The 16,507-nt window shown below is 44.8% G+C and overlaps 1 long non-coding RNA gene across 1 annotated transcript in view; it reads left to right on the top strand.

Moving 5' to 3' along the window:
- LOC132830516 (uncharacterized) overlaps positions 1 to 14,451 on the top strand; it is a 37,082-nt gene extending 22,631 nt beyond the window's left edge. The window contains exon 2 of the long non-coding RNA XR_009646374.1: positions 13,525 to 14,451. This is a non-coding gene — a long non-coding RNA (uncharacterized LOC132830516). The remainder of the gene's footprint in view (positions 1 to 13,524) is intronic.
- The last annotated feature ends 2,056 nt before the right edge of the window (positions 14,452 to 16,507 follow it).

Genomic DNA, 16,507 nt, shown 5'->3' with positions numbered 1-16,507 from the left:
CCAGGTGGATTGAGAATGAGTTCCCTGATTGAATCTGATTAACAGATTCAATCAGGGAGCCCTGGCTGACTGAGAAGATCAGGGGTGTCATCACTGCCCTCCTCTTCACTCTTTTTTTTGATTACACAACATTTCTCTTTGTGAAGGGCACTGCTTGTCACTGGCCACTCTGGTGTTCCATTCCTTCCTGGTGGTGGATTTTGAATAAAGATTTATGCACTTGTTCTTCACTGTCCTACACCTGCGCGTGCACACATGGGTGCTGGGGGAAAAATAAGCACTACCACTGTTAGGCAAAAGTGTAGGGGGGAATAAAAAAGACAATAAATAAACAGGAGTGTCAGATGTCATGTTCAGTCTGAGATCTGCCTCTGAGGGAGTTGGATCACTGTGTGAAGGACTTCATCCTTTGTTGAGAAGGATACTGTTTGTCACTGGCCACTCTTGCGTTTCTTTCCTTCCTGGTGGTGGATTTTGAATAAAGATTCATGCGCTTGATCTTCATTGTGTCCTACACCTGCACACATGACTGCTGGGGAAAAATAAGCACTACTGATGTTAAGCGGTAGTATGAGCGTGGGGAAAGAACAAGGGTGTGAGAGGTTCTGTTCACTGAGAGCTGGCTCGGAGTGAGCTGGATCAGTGTCAAGGATTCTCCATATGTAAATTAAAGGGTGACTTTGGGATACTGGTCTCTGGAATTATTTCACTGTGAAGCATGCATCAGTTAAAATTGACCGTTAATTGCCAGGTTTTGTTTAAATCTTAAACTGGGCAGATGACTTTTCAGAGCTATTCTCTAAATAGCCAAGACATTGCCATCATCTATTTTATTGAGTGTAACTCTTAGTCAGGATTATTCAGCAAATGTCCAATGTTGGATAGTGTATTGAGTTTAGCAGGCACACTTAAATCTGTTTTGACAATGTCAGTGAAAGCAGTTTTAACTCTGTTTTCTATCTACAGATGCTGCTAGACCTGTTGTTTCTCCAGACTTTCTATTACAGTTTTAAAAAAAAAAAGTAGCTGCTTTGGTAACTTAGTTTTTCAGTGATCTAATGATACAAAAGAGGAGTCATTTTAATGCCTTCACACCTGTGCTGAGAGTCCTAAGGTTAAAGGAACTCAAAGAAATGGATTGAGGTTAGGCTATGATTTGGAGATGCTGGTGTTGTACACCCCAGTCCAAAGTTAAAAATCTCTCACCACCAGGTTATAGTCCAACAGGTTTAATTGGAAGCACACTAGCTTTCGGAGCGACGCTCCTTCATTGGGTTAGGCTAGGGAGGGATTTGAATGAAAAGATTACAATTTCAAAGGCTGAAGCCATTTAACATCTCCCTAGGTACAAAATTCAGCTCACTGCAAATGGGAAATGTAATACCTCTAATTGTGTTCCCTTATTTTAACACTTTGCAGTGACGTGTTAAGACATTGTGTACTCCTCCAGTTTGTAGTGTTTAAAGCAAAATAAGATGAAGTACCAACTTGAAGATTTTCTATGATTGCTACGTACAGACTTTGGGATTTATGAACTTTAAATTACCCTTTCTTTTCAGTCAGTTTGTCTTTTCTTGGTATTTGGAAGCATAAGTGTTATTTCCATCAGGATTCAGAATTAGGACTAGAGATTACAGAATAATGTACACAGTTATTCTGAATTGATCGAGAGGTCTGGAGTATAACAAAGTTTTTAATATTTTACTAATGAGCTTAATATTCTAGACCATATTTTAATATGGGAATAGGAATATTGGCTATAAGTTACATCAATGAAATAGAAGGAGAAAGTGAGGACTGGAGATCAGAGCTGAAAATGTGTTGCTGGGAAAGCGCAGCAGGTCAGGCAGCATCCAAGGAGTAGGAGAATCGACTTTTCGGGCATGACCCCTTCAGGAATGAGGAAAGTATGGAAATAGAAAGGAAATTTAAAGGAAATAGAAGACAGTTGAGCAGAGCCTCTAAGGGGAGATTTGACAGACCTGTTCAGAACCATGACTTGTTTACATAAATGGAGTGAAATATGTCCCTAATGGCAAATGGGTCATTCGACTCGAGATACAGGCAGAAGGTGATCAGAAAAAGAACCACAGATGAGATGATGAAAATGCTTATTATGCAATTAGTTGTCAAGATCTGGAATGCATTGAGTGAAAGAATGATGAAAATAGATTCAGTAATAAAGTTCAAAAGGGAATTGTTTAAGTTGAATGGGAGCTTTTGTAGAGCTATAGGGAAAGTGTAAGGGAGTGGGACTAATGGTATTGGTTCTTCCAAGAGCTAGCAAAACAACCCACCACAGAAGGAATGAAGCTGGTTGTGTCATTCTATAATGTAAATTAAATGCAAATCTGAATAAGATTTGGATTATAATTTAACATCCGCCTAATATTTGCCTCAACTTTGAACAAATGATTTTGGGAGATAAAGTGAACATTTACTCTAACGTGAGTTTGTGCGAAGGTTCCAGAAAGAATTAAATACTTTAATTCTGGAAGAAGTGCAACTGAATGTAATGCATTGATAATTTTTAAGCCATTGTAATGTTTTGAGTGCACATCTTTTGTTTCAGAAGAAATTATTCAAACTAGTATATTTCAGTTTTGACAATACTGCCACGTTATCATGTTAATCTAGAATTCCATGAATAGACAGATTAGGATTTTTAGAATCATTGTCTTAAGGCAGAACACTCTGGTAGCAACGATGGTTTGAATATTTAAATGAAAGGGCTAAATTGGAAGTTTTTAAAAGCATTTTTTGTATTTCTAAGCATCCTCTTGCTGTGAGCGTTTGCGTGGAATGTTGCCTCTCTGGTTGCTGTATTATGAAATTGAGTAAGTTAGTATATGATGACTGTGTTAAGGAGATAAAATGGTGTACAGGAATTTTCAGTATAGAGGAAAATAACTTTGAGAAAATAAGTTTTTAAATCACCTTAATCCCTGTGGCAAAAGAAAAATCAAATCTGAGTAGGAACACAAGTGAAATTTCATAACTGCCAAATTAAAGTTAAGCTAAATAACGAATAGCTTTTGTTTTCCATTGAATTAAACTTACATAGAACAAGCACAATTTCCTATGATGGACTCCAAGTAATCTATTTCATTTCTTGAGGAAAAATTCTGCAAAGTTGCTCCCTATTTCAGGGATATGCCAAGTGAAGTTCTATACTTCATCTATTTTTGTGCATCAGATTAGTTGTTGCCAGTTAGATGACCATCCACCAATCTTATTGTCTAGGGAATATTCAAATACTTGTATTACATTTTTCAACCATTCATTTTCAAACCTTAATAGCACTGAAATTGTAATGGCAAACATATTGACACCACATTGAGGTCTTTCATCATTGTTTGATATTCCTGTCACCAAAGGATTTACTTGGTTTATCCAAATACAGCCAGGTTCTTGATCTTGAGTCATGTTACTTGTCTTGCTAGTTTCTTTTTGTATTCTAAAGTCATCAAAAGTCATCTAAGATGAGACTAGATGAACTTCTCTATTTTGTACTTAATAACCTTGTCTCTTCTCCCAATTGTCATTTCAAAAACAAAATGGAAAATTAAAGAATTGTTTTGAAAAGAAAGATAAATAAGATTTTTACAGGTAGTGAGGAGCAAATTAGTTATGTTAATGTTTGATATTTCTTACACAAAACATCCAAATTCCGCTATCATATCTTTTTGGAGTCCCTCCCCCTCTCTCTATTTAAACAATAGTCTGTCTTTTGATTCTTCCTTCTAAAGTGTATAACCGACTGACTCCCACAGCTATCTGGAAAACCGACTGACTCCCACAGCTATCTGGAGAGTTGCCATGGGCACCCGCATGGGCCCCAGCTATGCCTGTCTCTTTGTAGGATATGTGGAACAGTCCATCTTCCGCAACTACACTGGCACCACCCCCCACCTTTTTCCTCCGCTACATCGATGACTGTATCGGCGCTGCCTCGTGCTCCCACGAGGAGGTTGAACAATTCATCAACTTTACTAACACCTTCCATCCCGACCTCAAATTCACCTGGACTGTCTCAGACTCCTCCCTCCCCTTCCTAGACCTTTCCATTTCTATCTCAGGCGACCGACCCAACACAGACATCTACTATAAACCGACTGACTCCCACAGCAATCTGGACTACACCTCCTCCCACCCTGCCCCCTGTAAAAACTCCATCCCATATTCCCAATTCCTTCGTCTCCGCTGCATCTGCTCCCAGGAGGACCAGTTCCAACACCGCACAGCCCAGATGGCCTCCTTCTTCAAGGACCGCAGATTCCCCCCAAATGTGATCGATGCCCTCCACCGCATCTCCTCCACGCCCCGCTCCTCCAACCGCCACCAAGACAGAACCCCACTGGTTCTCACCTACCACCCCACCAACCTCCGTATACAACGTATCATCCGCCGTCATTTCCGCCACCTCCAAACGGACCCCACCACCAGGGATATATTTCCCTCCCCTCCCCTCCCAGCGTTCCGCAAAGACCACTCCCTCGTCAGGTCCACACCCCCCACCAACCCAACCTCCACCTTCCCCTGCAACCACAGGAAATGTAAAACTTGCGCCCACACCACCTCCCTCACTTCCCTCCAAGGCCCCAAGGGATCCTTCCCTATCCGCCACAAGTTCACCTGTACCTCCACACACCATCTATTGCATCCGCTGCACCCGATGTGGCCTCCTCTACATTGGGGAGACAGGCCGCTTACTTGTGGAACGCTTCAGAGAACACCTCAGGGACGCCCAGACCAACCAACCCAACCACCCCGTGGCTCAACATTTTAGCTCTCCCTCCCACTCCACCGAGGACATGCAGGTCCTTGGACTCCTCCATCGCCAGACCATAGCAACACGACGGCTGGAGCGCCTCATATTCCACCTAGGAACCCTCCAACCACAAGGGATGAACTCAGATTTCTCCAGTTTCCTCATTTCCCCTCCCCCCACCTTGTCTCAGTCGGTTCCCTCAACTCAGCACCGCCGTCCTAACCTGCAATCTTCTTCCTAACCTCTCCGCCACCACCCCACTCCGGCCTATCACCCTCACCTTGACCTCCTTCCACCTAACACATTTCCATCGCCCCTCCCCAAGTCCCTCCTCCCTACCTTTTATCTTAGCCTGCCTGGCATCCTCTCCTCATTCCTGATGAAGGGCTTATGCCCGAAACGTCGAATGTCCTGTTCCTTGGATGCTGCCTAACCTGCTGTGCTTTAACCAGCAACACATTTTCAGCTGTGATCTCCAGCATCTGCAGACCTCATTTTTTACTCGAAGATTTTAACCTACTGCGAATCCTCTTGCAAGGATGCCCTCCTTGAAGAAGCTCTCTTCCTACCTCTACAAGGATTTCAGTGAGTCTCTCTCTCACTGCACCCCCCCAGGTCATCTCCTCTGCACAGAAGCTCTTCAGCCACATTCTCAAACAGACTCACTACCACAGCCACATCTCCTTCCTCAGCACCTGCCTACGGAACCGACTGATCCCACACGGACTCCAAACTACATTCCAACCAACAAAATTTGGACCCAACCAGGACAACCTGTACCTACAACAAATCCGAAGCCTCCAGCAACCGACCTCTCTCCGGATCCTCCGCTCCACCCTTGCAGCCATGCGTCGCTACCTACATTCCCTGCAATCAGCCCTACCCCAGCTCAGGACAGCACTCTCTCAAACTTGCAAAGGACCTCTGCTGTTCTTCATCTACAGAAGAATCCATACACTAAACAAATAGTTCTTCCTAGCCATATCAGAAATTAAAGACAGTAAGTACCGAAAACTTTCATGTACTTACCCCCACACTCGTGGTTCCTCAACTGTTCCAGAATCTTCTATCGGCCTGTCGGACGCCATTACACATGTGGCCGCTACAGCGCCCGCAGCACCAACGGCCGCTGCCGACCGTGACGTCACTTCCGCCCCCACCGACCTCGGAGCCTCCACGATCGCCGCCCAAACAACCGCCCCGGCGATCACCGCACAGCCAACCGCTTCCACGATTGCTGACGGACTTGCGACCCCCGCGGCTACCGGGAATGACTACGGTTCTTCCGTCGCCACAACCATTTCCGCCCCTTCGGTTGCCGTCGCCGCAGCCACTTCCGCCCCCACTGACATCACTAACCTGCAGGACCACAACGCCTCAGGTTTCTCCACCCCCACGCCGTCTTACGTCACTACATGTAACCCCGTCCTCACGCTTATTTCCATCACAACGCTTGACCCCGCCCCCACACCGAGCAACGTCACCACATCTGACCCCGCCCCTGCCCCCACCCCCAGGTCCTAGCTCCCAGCCTTGCTGGATCTTCACCATCCCTCCAGACCTCCCCCTCTCTGAGGATGAAAGATCAGTCCTCAGCAGAAGCCTCACCTTCATTCCCTTACGCCCTCAAATCAATGAGTTCAACACGCGGCGAGATATTGAACAATTCTTCCGCCGCCTTCGCCTCCGTGACTACTTTCACAACCAAGACTCCCGCCCACCCTCTGACGACCCCTTCTCCCGCCTCCAACACAGCCCATCCACCTGGACACCCCGTGCTGGCCTCTTACCCGCCCTCGATCTATTTATAGCCAACTGCCGCCGCGACATTAACCGACTCAACCTGTCCACCCCTCTTACCCACTCCAACCTCTCACCCTCAGAACGTGCAGCCCTCCACTCCCTCCGCTCCAATCCCAACCTCACCATCAAAGCGGCAGACAAGGGAGGCGCGGTAGTAGTTTGGCGCACCGACCTTTATACCGCTGAGGCCAAACGCCAACTCGCGGACACCTCCTCTTATCGCCCCCTCGACCACGACCCCACCTCCCACCACCTCAGGGGATCTCCCATCGACCACCTCCAACCTCAGTCCCACAACCCCGCACCGCCCGTTTCTACCTCCTGCCCAAAATCCACAAACCTGAATGCCCCGGCCGACCCATTGTCTCGGCCTGCTCCTGCCCCACCGAACTCATCTCCGCATACCTTGACACGGTTCTGTCCCCTTTAGTCCAAGAACTCCCCACCTACGTTCGGGACACCACCCACGCCCTCCACCTCCAGGATTTTCGCTTCCCCGGTCCCCAACGCCTTATTTTCACGATGGACATCCAGTCCCTGTACACCTCCATCCCCCATCACAAAGGACTCAAAGCCCTCCGCTGCTTCCTTTCCCGCCGCAACAACCAGTACTCTTCCACTGACACCCTCCTTCAACTGACTGAACTGGTCCTCACCTTGAATAACTTCTCTTTTCAATCCTCCCACTTCTTCCAAACTAAAGGAGTTGCCATGGGCCCCAGCTATGCCTGTCTCTTCGTAGGATATGTGGAACAGTCCATCTTCCGCAACTACACTGGCACCACCCCCCACCTTTTCCTCCGCTACAACAATGACTGTGTATCGGCGCTGCCTCGTGCTCCCATGAGGAGGTTGAACAGTTCATCAACTTTACTAACACCTTCCATCCCGACCTCAAATTCACCTGGACTGTCTCAGACTCCTCTCTCCCCTTCCTAGACCTTTCCATTTCTATCTCAGGCGACCGACCCAACACAGACATCTACTATAAACCGACTGACTCCCACAGCTATCTGGACTATACCTCCTCCCACCCTGCCCCCTGTAAAAACTCCATCTCATATTCCCAATTCCTTCGTCTCCGCTGCATCTGCTCCCAGGAGGACCAGTTCCAACACCGCACAGCCCAGATGGCCTCCTCCTTCAAGGACCGCAGATTCCCCCCAGACGTGATCGACGATGCCCTCCACCGCATCTCCTCCACTTCCCGCTCCTCCAATCGCCACCAAGACAGAACCCCACTGGTTCTCACCTACCACCCCACCAACCTCCGTATACAACGTATCATCCGCCGTCATTTCCGCCACCTCCAAACGGACCCCACCACCAGGGATATATTTCCCTCGCCTCCCCTATCAGCGTTCCGCAAAGACCACTCCCTTCGTGATTCCCTCGTCAGGTCCACACCTCCCACCAACCCAACCTCCACTCCCGGCACCTTCCCCTGCAACCGCAAGAAATGTAAAACTTGCGCCCACACCTCCTCCCTCACTTCTCTCCAAGGCCCCAAGGAATCCTTCCATATCTGCCACAAGTTCACCTGTACCTCCACACACATCATCTATTGCATCCGCTGCACCCGATGTGGCCTCCTCTACATTGGGGAGACGGGCCGCTTACTCGCGGAACGCTTCAGAGAACACCTCAGGGACGCCCGGACCAACCAACCCAACCACCCCGTGGCTCAACATTTTAGCTCTCCCTCCCACTCCACCGAGGACATGCAGGTCCTTGAACTCCTCCACCGGCAAAACATAACAACACGACGGTTGGAGGAAGAGCGCCTCATCTTCCGCCTGGGAACCCTCCAACCACAAGGGATGAACTCAGATTTCTCCAGTTTCCTCATTTTCCCCTCCCCCCACCTTGTCTCAGTCGGTTCCCTCAACTCAGCACCGCCCTCCTAACCTGCAATCTTCTTCCTAACCTCTCCGCCCCCACCCCACTCCGGCCTATCACCCTCACCTTGACCTCCTTCCACCTATCACATCTCCATCGCCCCTCCCCCAAGTCCCTCCTCCCTACCTTTTACCTTAGCCTGCCTGGCACCCTCTCATCATTCCTGATGAAGGGCTTATGCCCGAAACGACAAATTTCCTGTTCCTTGGATGCTGCCTGACCTGCTGTGCTTTAACCAGCAACACATTTTCAGCTGTGATCTCCAGCATCTGCAGACCTCATTTTTTACCCTTCCTACATTAAAACTCTATCTGCCAAGTTTGGTCCTTCCACTCCACTTATCAGTGTCCTCTTACGGATTCTGTGTCCTCTTCGCAACAGGCGCGCTCAAATTCTTTTTGTCTCCTCAGCAAATTTGGAAATATTACACTCTACAACCCCCTCCAAATCATTAATATAGACAGTAAGTAATTGAAGCCCTGGGACTGACCCTTGTGACTCTACTGGTAGTGTTCCCAACCTGAAAAATACTGTCTGATAACCAATCCTCAACCCTCACTAATACATTAGTCCTAGTGTCATGACTTCCTATCATACATAATAAACTTACATGACATATTATTAAATGCCTTCTGGAAATTCAAACAAGCTACATCAACTGGTTCCCCTTTATCCACTGTTTGTTATACCCTCAAAATAAACTCTAGAGAATTTGTCATCCTTAAATCAATGTTGACTCTGATTACATTAAGCTTTTCTAAAAGTCCTACATTTGTTTTCCTTAATAACAAACTCTAGCTTTTCCTAATTACAGATGTCAGGCTTATTGATTACAGTTTCCTTCTTTCTGACTCCCTCCCTTTTTCAGCTGGGACATCTTGGTCACAGTTTTCCATATGCTGGAAATCTCTTGGAATCCCAAGTTGTGAAATATTTCAATCAATGCCTTTACTATCTCAGACTTTGGCTTTAAAACCCTTTGATTAAAGCCATTAGATCCTGTGACATGGTGACAAAGCTGTGAACTGCATCCTGCATCAGCCCAGATACTTGGTGGAATGTAGACAGTGTGGGTATATATTCTGGTGAACACTTTGCTGTGATAGCTCTGCAATTGGCCAAGCCAGAAGTTTCAGCAGCTGACACTCTGAGGACTGTCAGAATTCACCACCTCCTCCACCCCAAACAGGTAAACTTGTAGTGGCAGAAGTCAGGGATTTCATCCAAATGTACAGAATGGAGCAGCAGCACATAGGCATATGGGATGAAATGGCCCACACTATGCACCATCTGTACTGAAGGCATGTGACTATAGGGTGAGGAGCTTTCAGTCCAGTGTAGATGTCCTGTCCTCCGAGACAGGACAGTGTCAGCAAGCATCCAGCTGGAGTGGAACCACAAATAGGCCTCTCTGTATTTTTCACTTGGGACAATGTAAACATGGCTGGGCCCTCCAACTCACCTTGCAATTCTACAATGCTTGGAAGTTCAAGGCAAAGACGATCAACTTGCTTCTAAAATATCTTCTAAATGTTCGGCCTGTTTCCAGGGTAACCTCACCAAACCTTTGGGACCCCTACTCTTGGGAAATAAGGCAGGGCAGGTGACCAGGGCGTCAGTGAAGGAGCACTGTGGAGCCAGTGATATAATTCTATTAGTTTATAGTGATGGAAAAAGATAGACCTGATCTAAAAGTTGAAGTTCTAAAGTGGAGGAAGGCCAATTTTGATGGTGTCAGGTTTCAGAAGTTGATTTGGATAAGACGTTCGCAGGTAAAGGGATGGCTGGAAAATGGGAAGCCTTCAAAAATGAGATAATGAGAGTCCAGAGACACTGTTCCTATTAGGGTGAGGGACAAGGCTTGTAGATATAGTGGATGCTGGATGACTAGAGAAATTGAGGTTTTTGTCAAGGAAAAAACGTATGTCCGGTATTGACAGCAGAGATTGAGTGAATCCTTAGAAGAATATAAACACAAGAGGAGTAAACTTAAGAGGGAAATTGGGAGGGCAAAAATTGGACATGGGATAGCTTTGGCAAATAGATTAAGGAGAATGCAAAGGGATTCTACAAATAGATTAAGGACAAAGGAGTAATCAGGGAGAGAATAGGGCTCCTTAAAGGTCAGTAAGGCTGCCTGTGTGGAAATGGGGGAGATACTAAGCAAATATTTTACATGAGTCTTTACTGTGGAGAAGGATATGGAAGATTGAGAATATGGGGAAATACATAGAAACATCTTGAAAAATGTCCATATCTCAGATAATGGTTCTGGATGTCTTAAAACACATTGTTATGGACCAGGCCGAGACACAGAGACACCCCAGCCCAAAACATTTCCAGAAAGTAGCCAGCATCCTAACTTTGCTAGTTGGTTTTAGCAGATGTAAAGTGGATATTCCAGGATGGATGCAGCTGGCCCAATCACTTTAGTGTTAAACAAAGCTGAATTTATTTGTAAGATTACCGAATGAAACACAAATAAAAGAGAACAGAATATAGAGTAACTTGGCCTATCTGAACACCCAACAGATTATCCCAACTTAATGATGTTGTTCCAACAACTCGCAACAATCCCCATAAACATCTCTTGGCAAAAAAGGAAAAAACAAACACTGGTCTTATAGGAGAGATGTCAGAGAGATTCCATTTGGAACATCTTCTTCCATGCAGCTGTTTCTTTGACCAGCAGCCTCAAAACTGACAGACTGCTTGCTCTGAACAGCCAGACTGCTAAAACCAAACCAAAGCAGAGTAAAGCTGAGATAGGAGAACTATCCACTTCCCTTTCATTGTACAAATGTTTTTTTTTTAAACATGAAAGCCTTTTTCCTAAGGCAGTATCTGTTAGCTATAATCAAAATGGCCCTGACCTAAAAGGACAGCATAACTTTGTTGAAAAAAACAGCATCATGACAACACAAAGGTGTATAAATCCCCAGGTCCTCATCAGGTATAACTTAGAACTCTGTGGGAAGCTCGGGAAGTGATTCCGGGCCCCTTGCTCTGATATTTACATCCTTGATGACCGAAAGACTGGAGGTTGGCTAACGCAGTACCATTATTTAAAAAAGATGGTAAGGAAGCCAGGGAACAATAGACGAGTGGGAAAGTTGTTGGAGGGAATCCTGGGGGACAGAATTTACATGTATTTGGAAAGGCAAGGACTGATCAGGGATAGTCAGCATAGCTTTGTACATGGGAAATCATGTCTTACTAGCTTGATTGAGTTTTTGTTCTGAAGAAATAATGAAGATTCATGATGGCAGAGCAGTAGACATGATTTATATGGACTGCAGTAAGACATTCGACAAGGTTCCTTATTGTAGACTGGTTAGCAAGGTGAGATCACATTGGCATACAGGGAGAACTAGCCATTTGGATACAGAACTGAATCGATGGGAGAAGACAGAGGATGCTCATGGAGGGTTGCTTTTCAGACTGGAGGCCTGTGACGCAGTGTGACAAAAGGATGACTGCTGGGTACACTGTTCTTTGCAATTTATATAAATTAATTGGATGTGAATGTAGGAGGTACGGTTAAGTTTGCAGATGATACCAAAATTTGAAGGTGTTGTAGACAGCGAAGAGGGTTCTCCAAGTATCGTGGGATCTCGATCAGATGGGCCGAGGAATGGCAGATAAAGTTTAATTTAGATAAATGTGAGGTGCTGCATTTTGGAAAAGCAAATCAGGACAGGACTTATACACTTAATGGCAAGGTCCTGGGGAGTGTTGCTGAAAAGAGAGACCTTGGAGTGCAGGTTCACAGTTCCTTGAAAGTGAAGCCATAGATAGACAGGATAGTGAAGAAGCATTTGATATACTTGCATTTATTGGTTTGTGCATTGACTGACTATAGGAGTTGGGAGGTTGTGTTGTGGCTGTACAGGTCATTGGTTAGGGCACTATTAGACTACTGCATGCAGTTCTGGTCTCCCTGCTATAAGAAAGATGTTGTGAAATTTTAATTTTGATTTAGAGGCTAACTTGGTGAAATTTTAAAGAGTTCGGAAAAGATTTATAAGGATGTTGTCATGGTTGGAGGGTTTGAGTTATAGGGAGAGGCTGAATAGCTTGGGACTATTTTTCCCTGGAGCATTGGAGGCTGATGGGTGATTGTTTAGAGGTTTATAAAATCCTAAGGGGCATGGGTAGGGTGAATAGGCAAGGTCTTTTCCCCAGAGTAGGGGAGTCCAAAGCTTGAGGGCATAGGTTAAGTTGAGAGGGGAACGATTTAAAAGTGACCTAAGGGGCAACTTTTTCATGCAGAGGGTGCATGTATGGCAAGAGCTGTTTGAGGCTGGTAAAATTACAACACTTAACAGGCATGTGGATTGGTGTATGGATAAGAAGCATTTAGAGAGTATAGACCAAATGCTGGCAAATGGGACTAGATTAAGTTAGGATATTCTGTCAGCATAGATGAGTTGAACCAAAGGATCTGTTTCCATGCTATACAGCTCTGTAACTCTGACCAGTAGGTTCCACTTCCATGTAGGCTCCCTCCATCCCAGATGTGCAAGCAAGCACTACTCAAATGTGAAATGGAAGGAAGATAAAGAAGAAAATCTATTGAGGCCACATTTAGTGCTACTGGTGATATGACTTCTATCAACAAGTTATTTATATATAAAAATTCCTTTTTATACCTGTCATGTATCTGTGTAGACATACATGCATTTCACCAGTATTTGGCAGTACTTGATATACCCCATGATTGGATAACTGCTGACAGCCTATTTGCACCATCTGGTACCAACAGAAGAGGTGCATGCACATAGCATTAGATCACAGTGACACCCTTGTCCTTCCTCATTCAATCTTTATAATATTTGGCTTCTTCTGAATACAAAGGTGTACATATCAATGAGTAGTTCAGCAGTGATTGTGTTAGGCAGATGCAACATACAAAGGGGTTCAATCCTGTAGGATAGTCAAGGAATAGGCAATCTGACTGTCTGTGCTATACATTACATGGATCTTTAAAAGCCATAATCATTTTTTTTTCTTTTTTTATTTCCCCCACACTACCCCCTACAATAAGCCAGCAATACACAGGATCCACGCAGGTGAGGAGCAACACAACAAACACCTCCAGAAGCTAAAAGATGCCCTTCTAAGAACAGGATACGATGCTGAACTCATCAATTGCCAGTTCTAACATGCCACAACGAATAACTGCAATAACCTCCTCAGAATACAGACACTGGAAATGACTGATCGTGTCCTTTGATATCCAATACTTCCCTGGAGTGGGCAAACTACACCATGATCTTTGCAGCCTTCAACGTATCATCAATGACACCAGCATCTTGCCACGGCCATCCCTAGGCTTCCACTTCTTCCCTCAAACAACTGCCAAATCTCAAAGCAGCCTTCAGGACAACAACACCACACAACCCTGCCACAGCAACCACTGCAAGACATGAAGATCATCACTTGTGGGAATACCACCCACCATGTATATGGTACGTACTTGTGTGCCCCGGCCAATGGTGTTTACCTTGTACACTGCAGGAAAACAAAGATGCCCTGATGTAAGTTATATTGGTGATACTATGCAGATGCTACGACAATGGATAAATGTACACCACAGAACAATTACAAGGCAGGAGGTTTCTCTCCCAGTCAGGGAGCACTCAGCAGTCAAGGCTCTAATCTTCCCACAAGCGTCCTCCAAGGTGGCCTTCAAGATACACACATTTCTGTACCCATGAAGATGGCCTCAACCATGATCTTGGATTCATCTTGTAATACATGTAACCCCACCATACTATTCTGTATTTGTAAAATCATCTTCCTTACTGTCCTGTTTTGACACCATCACCTTGATAACTTATGACCTCTCTACCTTGATAAGTTTGTACAGTTTTATTGAAACCTATAAATGTGCCTGTGTGCTCCCCTCTACTTCACCTGATGAAGAAGCAGTGCTTCAAAAGCTTGTGATTTCAAATAAACCTGTTGGACTATAACCCGATGTCATGTAACTTCTGACTTTGTTCACCCCTATACAATACTGGCACTTCTACTCCATGCACTTAACTAGGACTACTCCCCTAAGACTTTGTGTGTGCAGCAAGCTGGCATCCGTATTTCAGTGTATTTACCATGTATGCTGCTGACACATGGAATAGGTATGAGATTGACATTTTGCAAGGTTTGGGTCTCCTACACAGTTCTGTTCACAGTAAGACAAGTTGCCTGTTTTTGTGACTGCTAATTGACACGGCAAGGCAAAGCAGGAATATTATTATCATGCAGGTATGCAGTGTGCAAGGGAGTGCTAAGACAGCAAGCAGCTATCCCAGAGATGCAGCTTGGTTCAATCTGTGAGCTGGGTGTCTTTTCCTGTGTACAGTGTCCTTTCTGCATCCTTACAACATCTGTTGCAAGTTTGCATTTACAAAACATTCTGGCAAGGAAGAGTGGAAGTGCCAGACTGGTTGTGATGGGTAGGCCAATGCCAATGTCTGTGGAAGACTTAATCAGCTGGTGTCTGTGATGTTACTTCCTGTCCAGAATGGAAGTCATTTGGAGCCAGTGGCAAGTTGAATCTGCCAGGTACCTGCTCTGGTTTTCTCAACAAGTTTTCCTGATATCTTGCTCATTTGTCAATAATAGTAAGCCGGGAGTCTGACTATTTCTTTTTAAGAAAAAAAGCAAGTTGTGGCATTAACAAGGCATTTAACAAGCATTATTCCTCTTCAATTGACATCTTGCTGCTGCCTAAAGAGAACCTCACCACCCTGGTTGCACAAAGCATGTACATTCATTCTGCTATAATGCAAGTTTTGTTAACATTAATTCGTTATAACATGATTGATGAATTGGGGACAGTGTTTCTCAAGCATAAAGTTTTAAAGCATTTATTTGTTATAATGTGATTCCGGTCCCATTTAGTTTAAATGATGCTGCTGTTACACAGTTTTCTTAACACAAGATTTTGCGAGAATGGATGCTGTGTAACTGCAAAACTGATTAGTTTGAAGTAAAAATGGAAACATAGTGCTGGAAAAGCACAGCAGGTCAGGCTGGAGCAGGAGCAGAAGGGTCGATGTTTTGGGCAGAAGCCCTCGACTCTCCTGCTCCTTGGATGCTGCCTAACATGCTATGCTTTTCCACATGCCACACATTTAGACTCTGACTCTCCAGCATCTGCAGTTGTCATTTTCTCCTGTAATATGAAATAAGATGACCTTGATGTCAGGATGGTCTTCACGGTATTTGTTGCCCAATTCTTGCTCGCATCTTACCACAGACCGTATCAGTCAGACCACAAAAAAAAATTGTTTATTATTGAAAATCAGATAGAACTACTTCACGATTGAGTGAGCTGACATTATCTCCGGTAAAAAGACCTTCTCCCTTCCTCTTTACCCCCACAACACCCATTCACCTTTCCTGCATGCAGGTGCATGAACTAGTTAAAAAGGCAGATGGAATTTTGAATTTTATTGCCAGAGGGTTGGAGCTTAAAGGTAGGGAAGTCTTATTACAAATGTGCAAGGTGTTTTGAAGCCCTAACTGAAATATTACAGACAGTTTTACAGCCCGGATGTAAACAAAAAAAATAGTGATGCTGTCGATTCACTGGGCTGATTCCTGGAACAACATGGATGACTTAACAAGAACAGCTAAATAAGTTAAATTTTATTTATTAGAGTTTAGAAACGTGAGGGTTAATCTTATTGAAGCATACAAAATTCAGAGTGGGCTTGACAGGATAGATATTGAGAAGGTATTTTCACCAATTGGGGAATCTCTAACAAAGGGATGTAGTGACTGAATGAGACATTCGTTTAAAGCTGAGATGCAAAGGAATTTCTTTTCTAAGAGTAGTGAATGTCCAATGCTTTATCTCCGGGAATTGCAGTGGCTGGATCTCACAATTTTTATAAAGAACATAGATGGAATTTTGTAATATCAGGGAGCTGAGGGCTATAATGAACTAGCACAAAAGAGGAGTTGAGGCTTGGAACAGATCAGCCATGATCTTGTTGAATGATTACTAGGCCTGTGGGGCTGAAT

Source organism: Hemiscyllium ocellatum, chromosome 31 (assembly GCF_020745735.1).
Source record: "Hemiscyllium ocellatum isolate sHemOce1 chromosome 31, sHemOce1.pat.X.cur, whole genome shotgun sequence".
Taxonomy (NCBI): Eukaryota; Metazoa; Chordata; class Chondrichthyes; order Orectolobiformes; family Hemiscylliidae; genus Hemiscyllium; species Hemiscyllium ocellatum.
The sequence above is the reverse complement of the archived record's forward strand: the minus strand, read 5'-3'. Positions and strand labels throughout refer to the sequence as shown.